Here is a 15711-nt window from a genome sequence, read left to right on the forward strand (position 1 = left end):
CAGGGTTTGGAATAACTGCTTTAGTTGGCAACATACCACAAATTGTGCACAGGTTAGAATTTGGACTTCGGTATCTAAAATAACAATATAGTCTAGGAATAGTATAGTTTTATAAAGTGTTTGGTGTATTTTATCATTTAAAAAATGCATTGTTTTAGTCAAGTGTTTTTAAACCAATAAGAGAATGTGCATGGGAATGCAACAAGATATTTGTTTTTAGTGGGAAGCAGAAAAGAAAGGTTCATGACCAGTTAAGCAAATTGTTCTGGAGACTTCAGAGAAAAGGAGACTGTGACCCTCCAGGAGCAGGGCTGAAGACCCCAGCCCGATTACCTGAAACATGAAATAAACATCAAGCAGTGTATATATGGTATTGGTGACTGAATTCTGCCTGCCCACACAAAAGGTTAGCTATGCCCACCATCAATATTGATAAATAATGGAGATGTGAACTACAGAGGCTCAATTCCCATTTCTCTGTCTTTCAAGTGTGACACCAAGGACTGTCAACAGACACATTACAGGAAATAAATTGCTGTCTGTGCAATTTCACACTGGCTGCACATCATCCATCTCGTCCATCTATCTATCTAATTATGTATCTATGTATGTGTGTATGTAACTATCTCATTTTGTATCTATATCTCTTTCAGCCTATCAGTCAAGTCCGTCAGTCTATCAGCCTGTGAATCTTAATGTCTGTCCATCTTGTGTCAAAATGCTCAGCAACTTCAAAAAGGCACTGATAAGAGTAAAGCACTGCTCTGTCAACCTGAAATAACACCACCACCTGTCTGCTTTGTGCTCGCTGTACTCAGAGCTCCTGAATGCCGTGTTTTCTGTGCCAGAGGTGAAGAACACAGGAGACGACATCAGCAGAGAGCCATTTGCGCTGAGTCGACTAGATGCGGTGCTGTGTGTGGGTGGTGCAGGGCTGACAAGACTTATGCATGGAATCAGCGCTCCTTGGTATATCGGGAAGCCCTCTGGTAGCTCATTAACATTCAGTCCCTGTCTGGACTGCATCGAGAAACTCCACTACTCTCTGCATCGCGCAGCCTGCTCTGGAGGGCTCCAGCAGAGGAATCAGAGCAATGGGACTATATCCTGTAGGATGCTGATGAAGGTAAAACAGATTCCTTTTTACTTACTACTTAAATTGGCACTAAGCTGTGGGATCGCTGAATCTGTATGGTACTTGAGGATCGTAAACAAACCCCACCCTTTTTCACTGTAATATCTTGTCCACTTAGTCAACAATAGCAGTTCAGATCTTGTGGTGCACGGTCCTCTTCTTCAGAAACTGTAAGTGAAGCACTGTGCTCGGTTAATATAAGAAATAAGTTCTTATAGCCAATTCATATTACTTGTCACACATTCATCCTTACTTCCTTCTCAGTTTAGAAGGTTTGAATATTTTGACTGGATTAAGAGTTATTCACTGCAACATGTAAATGTACTGTCTTAAGTTGCTCTGTGTAACCTTGGCTTTTTATAGTGTAATGCAAGGTTTTCTAAATGAAATAACACTAAGCTCCCCCTTTTCCAAATAGCAGGGCAGTGATGAATTTGGTTTTCCATGGAGCATATCCAGTTGCTGCTTTTCAGATCACAGTGTGCATAGATAACTCCAAAGCTGGATGGAAGCATTGTTTTTTGTTATTTTTTAACTCAGTCTTAAATGGCAGTACTATGTGATTTATCTTTGGCATTTACAAGCACCAAAAGCACAGCTCAACGGGGGAGAATCAGGGACAAGGAATGCTATGTGAAGTGTGAGTGACTTACACAGATCAATTCTGGCTTTTAACTGAGGAGTTTCTGTATGAACATGCAAATAAAAAATAAAAAAACAGGTGAATATGAGAGTTTTGTCTTGTTTCTAACATATAAAACTGTCTAAAATTCTACTGTTTCCATTAGGAGTTTTTAGTTAACATAAACTATAGACATTGTAGGGATAAAAGCAAATACATTAAACAAATTGATAATTTATTTTGGAATAAGCAATTACACCTCAGAGTAGTTATAAAGAATGTTGATGACTAGACAGGTCTGTATTAGCTGCCTTTTCTATCTAGTTCAAATTGACTTGGGATCCTTTTACTGGAGTTTTTAATGAAAGCATGAGCAGGAGGATGACAGACTCCAATATTGGCAACCCAAGCAGAAATATGGGCAACAAACTCCCCACAGCAAACATCGCTTTGCTTCCCTCCCTCCATCCCAGCCTTCACCTTTTTGCAGCAGCTCCATGGTTCATTCCACCGGGCAGTGGGGTTTCCCTGGCCTCACCCCAATGGGCATATCATCGTTAATTTAGTGAAGTGAGTTTAGGCCAAAAATACATTCTAATTTATCCACTCACTTTTTCCAACTGATTATCTGAAAATCCAGAATGCTCATGAACTCGGTAACAACATTGTAAGAAATGTATCACTTTTTGAAAAACAGTATTTTTCAGCTTTCAGGTCTTAGTGTCTGTTACAATTTAATATATCTAACCTTTCCTGAAGTAATTTTAAATCACTGATGTATGCTGAGGTTTGGTGCAGGAATAATTAAAGGTTAATGGATGTTTGCAATCATTTATAGCACTGTACCAGAGCTTGCAGAATTCTTAGGAAGCAAGTACTATTAAATAATTACCTACTGAAGCAAATTAAACAGGCGCCCCTTATGGCAAGTGGAACTAGAAAGTAATATATTTTAAAATATATAAAGAGATTTCCCTTTAAGTGTGTTGCTATTAACGTGTACCTTTGCATGTTAGAGGTTGAGTAGTATATCCATGAGGAATACAGAATTTACCTGTTCTTACATATTTAATTAAAGTTGTCGAATCATATTACATTGTGAATAACAGATATGCTATTGTAAAAGAGAAACCTAATCATGCCAACATGTATTTCTCTTTAATAAATCAGAACTATCTCACATAAAACTGATGCCAATAACTCAACATTTATTAAATACATTAGTATGGTCCATTATCATGCCTTAAATTCTTCCATGCTAGGTTTATTTAATTAAAAAACAAACATGGATGTTTAAACCTTCAACACAAACTAACAAATAAGTATCTTAAAAGAGTTTTGACTTATTACAGCTGTACTGCATTTAAAAACATATATATTAGGACAACACAATTAGTGTGGCGGTGAATGATTTATCAATTGGCATTTTGTCTCCCATCTGGGGGTAGGTATCATCCCACCCAGACTGTTCGGAATACTTTGATTTATCCTGATTGGGGATTGACCAGTAATCTCTTAATTCAAGTCTCCACGGTAACCCAATCCTAGAGAGCTTTACAGGCCAGTCAACCACCAGTTTTCCACTTTGCAGTACAGATCATTCGCAACCATCAGCTGAAAGGTAGATCTGACCCACTGGGTGCAGTTTTACAATGAGGCCCAGACCGCCTCTGATATATGACAGAGGATAACTGCCCATTACGTGAAGGTTCATTCTCTGGAATGAATAATGCAATGAGAGGTCCTCAACCATGTCTCCAGCTCTGCACTCCATCATCTATTAATGAACTTTACTACATCCAGAGGCATATAAACAGTCTCTAGGTCTAGGTAATTCAAGTCAAAATATGAGAAGTCCCTGTGTCTGAAGACAATCTGATTTAAACAATAAAAATAATATATAGTTAACTGATTACTCTGAATCAACATCTAAACTGAAGAGCTACTAAAAACCTATTTAAACCAAATCTAAAGGATAGCAACCACCTATTTGTGTGGAATTATGATATGCATTTGTATACATACATTGGATATATTTGAACTGTTGTTCTTTACCAATCAGTAACTTATAATTACTCTGCATGAGGATACAGTCTGCAGAAACAACAGATGGTGTGTCCAATAGTCAGAATAGCCTGGGTTGTGCAGAGATGTGTGGTGTGAAGTGTGTCAGTCAGCACAACTCTGCTTCCGCAGCTGTGTAAATGGACAGCACAATGGGAATACCGCCTCCACACCACACCTGGCCACTTTCCTCATTGCTAAATAACTGCCTGTGGATGGTTTCATTTAACCCACGCACTGCAATTGTCTTTCACTGTGAGTGACGTATTTATAGAGCAATAAAACATGACTGACACTCAAATTGTTGTTTACAGATTATTAGTACAAGTACATACTCTAGCCATCTTATCATTTGCAGCTTTGACAGAAAGGGGATTCGACTGTGTCAAAACACAAAGCTTAAAATGGGGCAGACACCAACACACCTGTTTCTGATAGCTTGGCCTTAGGCATCATGCAAGACACAGAAGCAATCCAGAAGACTAATATTAATACCATAGATTTCTAACATTTTTCTGAGATACTCATTTTAAAAGGCAGGTGTTTGTAGTACAGAAGTAAAACTCAAAGGAGTAGAATTATTGATATTCCATCATAAATATGTACCATTAAGTACGTACCGTAAAACTGCAGTGGGATTTTCGTAATGGTACAGACACAGATCTGTAACGATACCTCATATAAAGACACAGTATACTATACATGTAACTGTACTATACATTGTGCTGACACCATGACTGCAAGTAGATTTGAAGGTTTGCAGTCATTGTAATAGTAACTGTGCGGTGATTGCTGGATATATGATACTGAGCCACTTTGGTACCAGGAAATGTACTGCGATACAGAAACTACCAGAAACAACTGTGCTAAAAGTACCATGTCATTGTAGACACAGCACCGTACTATATTCTGCACATCTGTCAAGGTTAACCAAAATACATTTTCATTATGGATAGCCGTATGGCAGCACTGTTTGTTCATACAGTATTGTCAACTTCTTATGTCCAGATCTGATATAAGAAAGCCCTTAAGGAAGTCGCTCAGTTCTACAGGCAGTACAATGCTCAAAGCAGTCAATTCATATTTAAATTCAAAAATTATAAATTAAATATCTATTCCCTGTTCTGAATGTATAGACAGTAAGCATTTTAAACAATTGTTTTATCAGCATCAGCTTATAACTATAGTCTTGGAGAAACAAAAAATAATATGAATTGCCACAATCCATTTATATTTATATATATGATTTTCATTACAGCATCCCCAAAATCAAAATGAAGACCTTGATCACACAGTCATTCAGTGCCCTTTATTCCAGATCTAACATCCTGCGTGTAGTGGCTTTCTTTCACACACGCTGAGGCAGGGACAGGTTGTGTTGGGTGCCAAACAGCAGATTGATGAGGAAGTGAATGAGAGGAGGGATGAAGGACCTTAACCTCCCCCTGTCCCCCAATGAGATTTTAATGATAATTTCTGTCAGAGCCCATGAGTGGCGTGTGTAGAGATGGGTCAATGATTAATGAGGAAGGCTGTTCCTACAATCTGTCAGGGGGGGATTTACTGAGGTCATCACTGCAGTAGCACCCCCACCCCCCTCCTATATGCCATCCCAGCTCCATTCACCAGATCACTGCGTAGCCCTTCTGAAAGGATTACACACACAGTCATTTACGTGGATAAAATCTAATAAAAGAAAGATGAAGAGGAGCTTGTATCATTTTACTGTGCAGCAGAACAATCAAGCAAAGGTGAAAGGAAGTTGGCATAAATGCATTGCTATACCATAGTCCCATATGACTGCATAATAAAAATCTAGGTTTAATGTTTACTATATTATCTTCCATTCTCTTATGCTTTTAATTGTATAATGTATTTGTTTCCAATGCAGAAAAGTACTGAACAGAATAGAAATGGCATGTTTTGCATTTTACTTTGTGCCGAGGATGATCCTTGAAGCAATATTCTAGACACAGGGAGTTATCACAGATTATGGGGCTGTGCTCGTCTGTGCAGTCTCTTCCCATGGTAATCCCCATTGTGCAGAGCTTTGCTGCAATTACATATCAAAAATCTGGTGCAAAATAAGCCATGAAAGTGTATTTTAATATTTTTTTTAACGTCTGATATATTTAACAATTATTTTCCAATATTAATGTAAATGGAGTGAATTTGCACAAGGTAAAGGCTAAAACGAAATAAATTATCACTGCTTTACCCTGGGTATAAAAAATAGTCAAAACTTTTCTTAATGTTTTCAACATCCTTTCCCAGTTTGGTCACTGTGGCCTTAACTCATCATTAAGAAACCATGCCCCCTACAGGGATGACCTATCCCAGGCCTAAAATGATTGGTAATGCTCTCTTCTGGTCAGCTGCCAGCTTGCTCTTTGGTTGCAAGAGATCTGAGATAATCTATACATGTCTGGGCTTCTGATGTTACCCAAGCTCTTCACTGCAGTGACCCATGACCTGCTTGACTTGCAATAATGGCCACTGGAAACTATTATCAACATCTAGGTGCAAAATGTTTGGAGAATGCAGAGTTTCTTGGGTATACTGATGTGGTTGCAGGGCCCAGTATGGGAAAGACATGGTAAAGGCAGTTTAAGCGATTCAAAAATGGATAACTGACAAGCCATGACCCTTGATTCGGATTAATAAACTATTAAGAAACATTTAAACCTATTTAAACAGCCACCCAAGCAAAGCCTAGTGTGTCAATTAGCCTTGTTTATTTCTTTCCAAGCAGGCTTGCCGAGGCCTGGGTTAATAAAATATTCATGGCGGACATTAGAGTGTGTGAATGGGAGCCCGGGTGGTTTGATGGATGGGTGGGAAGATTGGAAGGAGAGAGGGGGTGGGGAAAGGCTGGAGAGCTGGAGAGATGGAGAGATGGACTGTGGAGAAGGGTGTTTGATCTATATTTAGGCGATGGCTCTGTTGGGGTGGAGCTAATCCTCTTTGCACTAGAATTATCTGGTCTTGGGATTAGGGAGCTTTACCTCTATGCAAGACATCTACTCTCGATAATGATGTACCGTACCAGGCCATACCAACTGGCTTGGCTTGGAGTGGGATGGGGGGATTGTACTGTACATGTCACTACTTTGACATCAGGAGTGCACTTCCATTTCAGATTTCCTGGAATTATTCTGTCAAGCAATAATATAAGCAAGTACTGCTCTGGAAGGTAAAACCTTTCTGGGACAAAAAATAGAAATCACATCACAAAGCTGTTAAGGTCGCCAGATGTTTTTCAGAACAGCTGTGCAATTCACACAGTAAAACACATTCTCCTGTCATTCTCTTGTCTTTGTTGCGAATTTGCACGGGACATTTTCCTGTTGTCGGTTTTCTGAACAGTGTATTGAGACTGAAATGGAGCCTGAGGGTTTTGGTCTTGTTAAAAGCATTATTCATCAAGAAATGGAAACTGGTGTACATTACAAATGGACCATAGGCAAGGCCCTTCCAGCCTAAATGTCAGGTTTGGAGTGACTCAGACAGAGTGACCATCTGTTACAAGGCAGGTCATTAAAAGAAAACCAAATTTCTACAGCAAAGTACTCTCAGGAGCAGAGACTGCTGATATAGTAGAGGCAATAAATAATGAATTCCTGTCAGTGTCTATAATACGCAAATACAAGGAAAGCAATGGGGTTTCACTGTAGCACAAAAGCAGCACAAATGCAGCTGTCAAAAAAATAATAATAAGGGTTTCCCTAACATCACACAAACACTGATTCAGTTGACAATGATTGGTAAAGGTATGGCCACTTGATTACAACATTGAAGGTGATTTTGTATTACACTGTTGTTAAAAGAAATACATTCAAAACATCTAGTACCAAAAAACTAATGATAAATTCCAAATTTGAAATTGCCAAATTATATTTTTTCTTAATCCACCTTGCTTTTCTGTTCATACAAAAATTAAAATGCAGTTCTGGATTACTGCAGTCACTGAGTCCTGCAGTTGAGACCCAGTACATGGGAGATGGCCCTAATGAAGAAGAAACTCCTGGGTGAGATTAAACTCACTAGTGGCAGGTGTCATTAATGGGTCCCCTAGCTTCCTCAGATGGTGATGGGTGCAAGTAGTACTGTAATCTCATTCTAATGAGAAATATATTTGACCAATATATACATAGCACTATGGAAATCAAGAAACAACCACAAAATACAGCAAGCAAACATCATACTTATCTGGAACCCCAATTTTGGGCATCATGCAGTCCCTGTTGGTAACAGTCTATCTCTCACTCAAAACTGTGCAATTACATTTCATACATTTACACTCTGGGAGGCAGGGGGTTCATTTTGGAAGACTCTGATCTAGACCATAATCAGAACTTAGACCTACCCGCAAATCGCAATATACAAACCTGTACCCAATTGCGTATATATTGTCAAGCCGCTTTCTACTACCTAGAAATCAAAATGCGATATGGTAGATGTTTGCAATGAATGATTTGCGTGTGGGTTAAAGCTTAGGTTTGGTATAGCCCATAGTATGATTCCAGAGGAAATTGCTTTTGTGTCTTAGGAATAGGAATGTCTTTGGCAAGTATTTGGTGCCTGTACCAACATATGAAGTATAGTAGAAACCAGGATCCTGACTCCAAAAACAATATGATAGCTACAGAGAAAGAAGGCATCATTGATGAAGGTTTGAAGAGAAAGTGAACAATAAATGAATACATTAGATCATAAGAGTGAGGAGACATGGTCATGGGCCTGAAAGACATCTGTAAGATGAAGAGGGCAAGATGAAGTCAGCAAATTTGCAGGAGCATGCTGTATGAGAATAGTCAAAGACAGAAGTCTCAGAGAGGCCTTCATCCAGCAGTCTACTGATGAAGGCTGGAATGATGATTTAAACAGTTGCCAATAAGTGTGTCATGCTTAAGTAGATTTTCTTCTCCGTTGTTGTTATTTATTTCATTTTTTTAATTAAAAAGGCTTTGTAATTGCTATTCAATTGATTCTGTAATTACTGGTTACTTATGTCAGCTCAGACTTTGGCCAGTTTTACAATAAATCAGATACATCTAGGAACGAAATAAAAAGTTGGTTTAGTTCAATAGGTCTTGCCCCCTCAATCTGTGGCAGAATCTTCAAGATTTACACAGCCCTCATACTGATTCATGTACTTTTGCATCAATTTGTTCAAATCCAGGCCAGCTTTGTGTCCTTTGGCCACTCACACAAATTAAAACCAGCATTTTTTATAATACTAAATACACAGGAAGTGAATATTAATTTGCTGCTTGTGTCCTGTGTTGACTATTGGGAAAGTAAGTCATGGTAGAGATGGTTCACAACACAATATGAGAGGTCAAAGGTTATGGAAACATAGAACGAGCTTTACTTGCTATCTTTTCATAACAACACTGACCCAGCTGACACAATTGTGCAGCTGTCCCCTATACAATGAACACAGAATCCAGTGCTTACTTCAAAAATGATTTAAATAATACAAAAAATGATAATACTAAATAAGAGATCATTTTACTTATGGAAGACTTTTTGTTGCCCTTCAAAAGGTAAGTGATTTCAAAAATTGTTGATCATCATATGGTATTTATCCTTTGCACGCACACTCAGTTCTCTAGCTTAATGAAAAGCATCATTATAAATCAGAAGCAACTGGAGAACAGCAGGAACTGTGTGATTAAGTGGTACCTTCCCAGCACTTTCTGAATCAGAGTACAAAGTGAAAAGGTGGAACTCTCCTCCCTATTGGAGAACTCAGTGTATTTGGGAGTACTGCGTCATGCTGTATGATGGCAGTGCACAGTGCAAATTATCATCTGACATCTACCTGCACAGTGTGGATTCAAGTCCCCCAGGGCAGATTTTTGTGTGAAAAAGCCCAGCCCCGTAGATCAAAGCAAGGTGAGCTATTCTCTCCTCTCTTGTCTTCAGCGTCATCTTTCCTATTTAACTTAAAAGTCAACACATCTGTCATACTCGGCAGAACCCAACCTCCCCTCCCATCTGCTCTGCTAGCTTCCTCGCAGCATCTCTCTTTCACTCTCTCTCTCTCACACACACACTCACACACACACACAAACACAGGACCCTCCCTCCCTACCCCTGTCGGTTGGAGCAAGTTGCCAGTAAGCCTGGATGGACTCTACCATTTCCACAGGCACGCATAGGCTCAGAGCACTCCTCCTGAGATGAGCTAGGAGGATCGAAAGGTTGGATCCTAATCTCTTGTTTTGCAGCGCGGCTCGGTGCTGAAGTGATTCACAAGGTTTACTCTGTACATCTCCCTCTCTCTCTCTGGATTTTCTTCATCCTCTTTTTATATTTTCTGGAGAGGGGAAAGTGTTGGTACCAGGGAAAGCCAAATCCGGTAAGACATTTTTTAAATTAAAAAAAGGTTTCTTTGCCATTTGTTTCATCACTTGTTTTTATTATTTGATATATATATATATATATATATATATATATATATATAAGGGATGCTTGTTTTCAGAATATGTTGAGTTTCCTTACAGTTAAGGGATGCAAATTTATTTTCAAAAGAGGTTAGTCCCTACAGAGCAGCCTAAACTTTGTAAAATATTAAACAGATACCATGTGGGGAACTCTTTTATCTCTCTCTCTCTCTCTCTCTCCCTCCAAGGTTTAGCCATTTGTTTTATTTGCCCACTGACTGTCTAAATACAAAAAATCTTCTTTGTGGTATTTACATGTTTCTAAAGTATCGAGAGAAGAGAATAGGAATATGGAATATGTATGTAATATCCCTCAGTTTAAATACAAAGTGATTGGATTTTAAAAGCGTTTCTCTGTTGTAAAAACATGCAACATGAACCTTACTTTGTAGAAAATAAATTCATTTTACTAATTGTATTGTACCAAATCGTTTTGTGTTAAATTGATGCAGGTCTAAGTTTTGATGAGCTGAGCTACAAAATGACAGAAAAGTTCCAGGTGGACACATCTCCAAATAAAACAGAAAGATCTTTGGTAACTGCAGGACTTTAAGTATTAATCTGCAGTATAACACTAATTTAAATCATTTCATGTTGCTCTACTGCCCTGCTGATTAAATAAGTACAGGTTTCATTTCAATATTATGCTGGATGTCTTTCATGCAGAGGAAGGGGGTGGGGGCATCTGCAGTGGAATAGATCCCATGCATTATTTATATATAATAAATCTTGCGTATATGCAAAAGGTAATTGCACTTTGTATTGCCATGTAGTTGTTGACCCATGCCTGTTTATATGCTTTTGAGATGGTGAAGGGTGAATTCAGAACAAAAATTACCTCCTGTTTTGCAATGCTGGACTCCTGGAATCCCACTGTAAAACAGAGACACCAGCTGGGAGAGGTGGGACTCGATACCCTGCAGGCTCCATTAAGCAGGCTAGGGCAGTGGTCCCCGGCCTGACATTGTGATTAGAATCAGATTAATACGCTTAGGGTCACCAAACTCGGACTGAGAGACTGTGCATCTAGAATTCATATACTCTTAATGAACCAGAGATATTACTAAGAGTTTTTTTATTTTGTTTTATTTTATTTCATTTGAAACCACAGACTGGGTATAGTCAAATTGCAAATCTTCCATTCTGCTAAAGGATTTTAGCCCAATCAGTAACTTACTTGTCTGGTTCATTTATAATTAAATTCATTATGAAACTAGAGAGTTGGCTGTGGTAAAATCTTGCATTAGAATCAAAAGGAAGTATTTGACTAGACTGGCTTTAATATCTTACATTTTAAAATAGATCTTTAAATGATGTATTGCCATATTCCAAGTTTTAAAACTGTCACCTGCTCTGAATGATATATACCTTTTGTATTCTGGTAACAAACAATTCTGTGGCTTTATTGATCAGATGTAATATGACTTTACTAACTAGTGAGGAATCCGCTTGGCAGGGCCAGATGATAGATAAGAAATCAATGTACAGCCCATGATAAACACAGACATGAAAGTAGGCTATGCAGTGTGCAGTGTTTTTCTGTGATGATTTCTCATATTCCTTTGAACAACAGTCCTCTTTCCTGTCCTGCTGACACACTCCTGCCCATTTTCCCTCCCCTGTCCAAGTGATCAGTCAATCATTTTCTATATACACAGTAAATCTTAATGATGGGGTCCATCTCAAACATCTTAATATCATAAGCTGTCAATATTCAATCAGCATAATATGCAGTGAGCAATGAAGATTCAAATACTGTTCAAATAATTACATCTATAAGAATAGCATTTAACAATGGAATTTGATCTAACATGCAGAGTTTTAAAAACAAATATCACTGTTGTATATTATTATTATTATTATTAATATTATTATTATTATTATTATTATTATTATTATTATTATTATTATTATTATTATTATTATTATTATTATTTATTGGCAGACACCCTTATCCAGGGTGACTTACAGTTTACACAAGAATTACAGTGCAGTAATACAAATCAATACAAAAGTCAATTTTAGCATTAGACTTAGGGCCAGATTAAATCAAAACTTTGACCCACCTGATAAGAGCAAACTACAAACCTGTACATCATAGCGGTTACATTTATGATTAAAAGAAAGTGGCATCTTACTACAAATGCAACCACAACTGAGTATAGTTCTGTAGTTTTCTATTAGCTGGTGGGTCAATTTTTTTATTTAATCCAGCCCCTAGTTTAGATATAGTAAATCTAACAAGTAACGCAACATATCAGAGATGATAGACACACTGATTCTCTCTCAATTAACGTCTAAATTGTTTTGCTGTCACTTACTAACACATGTATACAATAATAATACTATACATACAAGTCATGTGTGAACTGACTAATTCTCATGTAACATAATTTTAACAGGAAATAACAAGTATTTCTTGCAATAAAATAAAAAAGACATGCACAGCATGTGGAATTTGTGGGCATTTAAATCAGTAATTCAATCTGTAGCACAGTAAATCGAATATCCGAAGGTCAAGCCATTTTCACAGTGTTTATTGCTCCACAAGAATGACTGAGGTAGACAGTATTTTGCTCAGTCATCAAATAGGATTTATATTACAAGTTATCCATACCTTTCATTGATTTTTATTGCATGCAGTAATTCTCTTTTGACTGTTCTACTATTTCCTTAACAATAGTTATACAGTTTGTGTGTGTTTGTGTGTGATGGATTTACTGAGTGGTGAATGCATTTGAAGTCAGATCACATGAATTCTGTGTTACAATCAGTTCTGACACAAGGGAAACCAAACAGCCTAATATAGGCCAGTAGATTACAATGAAAAAACATATTCTGTGACTATATAATAAATAATAACAAAAACATTACCACTTTTATAACATTTATACTGTATCTATAAAATGACCTAAACTAATTTAAAACCTTTTTTGTTACCAAATCACTCCATTAATTATATCTAAAATAGATAATATATGTTAAAGCTGTGTAAAAACCTATAGATCAGTGTCTATGTATTAATACACTTACCCACATCAATACATGCCAACACCTGTACACACAAGGTGGCTTGTTGCATTTCTCATGATGTACTAGCATGCACATGAACATGAACATAGCTGAATACTGTTGTTCCATGTTCAAGAGAGCAACATGATGTTGGATGGTGATTTCCCCATGGTATCATTAGCATGTGTATCAAATTACATTTCTATATGGTGCTATGATTATGATACAGATGTTTAAACAGGTAAAGTGACTTTATAAGCATCCTGTAGTTTTAATATATGACTGCATAAGTGTAGCCCCTTGTCAGAATGTATCATGATGCTTCAGGGTTGTCCCACGCCTATATTTTTTAACATGCTTTAAATACTTTATTATACAAAAAGTAAAGCACAGTAGATATTAGTGTTATATGTTGGTTGGATTAAAAACCTGGACTGGTTGGGAGGCTCTCGGATAGGTTTGGGATCAGTAATAGTAACAATCTTTCAGTGAATTCGTCTGACAAGTTAGTATTCCAGCTGTACTATTTCTTTGATTCAATCAAATACACAGTCAGCCAACTCCCAACATTTCTTAGGGAAACTGCACTGCCCTGCATTTTCACTCCATGAACTCTGTGTATGATTTGGTTTCACTCAGTAAAGTTAAAAGCCTGTATTACAAAAGCTTATACAAGAACTATACAAACAGTTATAAAAAAAAGTCGTTCAGGAAGAAGCACAATTGCACAAGTCATCGCTAGTAATTCATGCCGAGAAATACATCGGAAAAATTTTGAGATAAGAAAGGTTAATTAAAATCTGAATGTGGATGGAATCTCAGCTGAAGAGTAATACTAAGGGCCTGCAATTGTTATTGGGTTTTACACTTTTCTTGACTGCCACCATTGCTGTAGGAATACCTGGGGTATCTTATTTATCATCAGTAAGGCTGTTTAATCATTGTACCCCAAAGGAAGTAGAGAATTCCACAGCGTGTTATTGCCATGCCTAAAGGGGGTGAAAACAATTGACATACATAATAAACTACAGCTTCTGAGAATTACTTAATGTAGACCCCATACTCTTAAAAGTTAAGGTTCTAGAAAAAACTAAGGGAATAAGTTTGTGGGGATGGCTGAAATGTGATGTTATTCACTGTCCTGTAGTAGTCTAGTAGGCCAGTTGTAATATTCCCCTCAGATAAGCAGTAGTGAGGAGTGGTATTCATGTATTCATCAACACATTCTAGGGTTTAGTAAAAACTGTAATACTTGCACAAACTTTGTGATGCCAAACGAACTGCAGTTCCTTTTCCCATTCTGCTCAATTCCACACAAAAACACAGCAGTAATATATTTTAAATGGTATCATTACCATTCTTACAGGAACTGCACTAAATTAACACATCAATAACTAAGCTTGTTAAAGAGATTATTTGAAAAGTTTGAAGTAAGCATTTATATTGGCTCACAACACACTGCATTTGCAAAATCAAAACTTAAGTAACCTGCCAACATGCACATTACTATTTCAGTACTTGATGGCAGTTTTCTGATTGACAAATGATTCTGATTCTACACCAGCGGATACTGCTCTTAATTTGCTTTCGAGGTTTCTAGGCCATATTCTAGTTCAAGAATATCAAAACTGATTTTTCATTTTCAGTGTGTCCAACATGGGTCAATCTCATAGTGCTCTTGTTGAAACATTCATACATTTCAGACCCACTTCATGGATATTGCTTAAAGATCTAGTGTTTCACTTATTCTGAAATAAAAATTATTTTCATAACTGTTATGTTTGAAAAAACACATCCTTGCCATGCTTAACACTTATGTCAAATCCCTGGCTAAACTGAAATATCCTTATTATAAAATACAAGGTAATGCTCCATTTATGTGATACCATGTACTATGTAGTATTCAATATAGTTCACCACACACAGAACTTTGCAGTCTAGCTCCTGATTCTGTCACATTCTGACATTTAAGTTAAATGCCAGCAAATATGTATTGCAAACTTTTAATAACTAAGTAAATTACTAATATTAATACTAATTTTATTAATTAATAGCTGAAATGTTGATAAGTTATCAATTTGAAATAATAGAACTGTCTAATCTAAATTGTGTAATCTCTGTGTGGTGGGGGCAACCTCTCATGGTAACTGCTATTCCTATCACTGTTTGTATGTGTATATGTGTCAATATAAATTTAAAGTTGTTTGCCGATTAAATCAAACAAATCTAAAGAAACAAACAAACAAAACAAAAAACAATTGGATTGATGAACGATTTAATTTTTTTTGTGTTTAATGACATAAAGATCTGAATATAAAGTTCCTTATTTCATATGCAGAGACATTTGATAACAGGGGACCAAATACAGTAAACCCATCAAGCTGGCTTATCCATGCATACATATATAGGCTACAGTGTACGTGTAT

The 15711-nt window shown here is 37.1% G+C and overlaps 1 protein-coding gene across 2 annotated transcripts in view; it reads left to right on the plus strand.

Annotated features, from left to right (window-relative positions):
* The first annotated feature begins 970 nt into the window (after window positions 1–970).
* Window positions 971–15711, plus strand: part of LOC136748307 (synaptic vesicle glycoprotein 2B) — a 68762-nt gene continuing 54021 nt past the window's right edge. The window contains exon 1 of one of the 2 annotated variants that reach the window (XM_066701938.1): window positions 971–1126. The gene's annotated coding sequence lies outside the window, so the exon portion shown is untranslated. Of the gene's footprint in view, window positions 1127–9948; window positions 10189–15711 lie in introns of those variants that run through there. The other variant, XM_066701937.1, reaches the window with a different exon arrangement.

Source organism: Amia ocellicauda, chromosome 4, assembly GCF_036373705.1.
Source record: "Amia ocellicauda isolate fAmiCal2 chromosome 4, fAmiCal2.hap1, whole genome shotgun sequence".
Classification (NCBI taxonomy): Eukaryota; Metazoa; Chordata; class Actinopteri; order Amiiformes; family Amiidae; genus Amia; species Amia ocellicauda.